This window comes from Carlito syrichta, unplaced genomic scaffold (genome assembly GCF_000164805.1).
Source record: "Carlito syrichta isolate Samal-C Ts95f unplaced genomic scaffold, Tarsius_syrichta-2.0.1 Scaffold155607, whole genome shotgun sequence".
Lineage (NCBI taxonomy): Eukaryota > Metazoa > Chordata > Mammalia > Primates > Tarsiidae > Carlito > Carlito syrichta.
The window spans coordinates 22,691-23,410 of record NW_007099703.1 but is presented as its reverse complement, the minus strand read 5'-3'; positions in this window follow the sequence as shown (position 1 = coordinate 23,410).

Here is a 720-nt window from a genome sequence, read left to right as displayed (position 1 = left end):
GCAACATCAAGAACCCAGGGAGAAACTCCATCTCATGTTCCCTGACATCCGGCCCAAGTTGGGGCACTCATGATGAACCCCAAACCAGGGGGAGAAGGAGGGGAGCTGATCCCCACCCCGACGCTCGCTCCACAATCCAGGCCCCCAGTCCCGGGTGGCTGTGCTGGGCGCCCCAACCCCAAGGGGCCCCGGGCCCCACGGGCGATACGTGGCATGGAGGAACACGGGGTGCTTCACGAAAGCCTGGGCTGTGCGGCCTGCGAAGGGTGCGGCACGCGTCTTGCGGGTTGGCTGGCGCACATTTCTCAGGTGCCCCAGCCCCGCACGCCGGCTGGAGTCTGCCCCGCCCCAAGTTTCTGACAGCTAGCTGGTAAGAGTCCGAGCTTGAGATGCCCCGTTCCCCGCCCGGCCTGGTCTCTCCCCGCCCCCCGGCCGCCGAGTGGGTGCTGGGCGCTGCGCCCTGGGGCTGGCCAGAGGGCGGGCTGCGGGGGAGGGCGGCAGCCGGGCGCTAGGGTGGGCTCCAGAGCCCCCGCTATGGCTCTCACCGAGTCTGCCTGTGGGAGAATGGCTCCCTGGATGCGGGCGGCAGCCGGCGACCCCGGTGGGGTCTCAGGAAGGGCCCCGTCCCCAAAGGAAGCTTCCAGAAGGAGCCGGGGGAGGAAGCGCAGGCCGAACCCTGGCTGCCGGGTGACCTCGAGAACGTCGCTTTCCCCGCCTGGG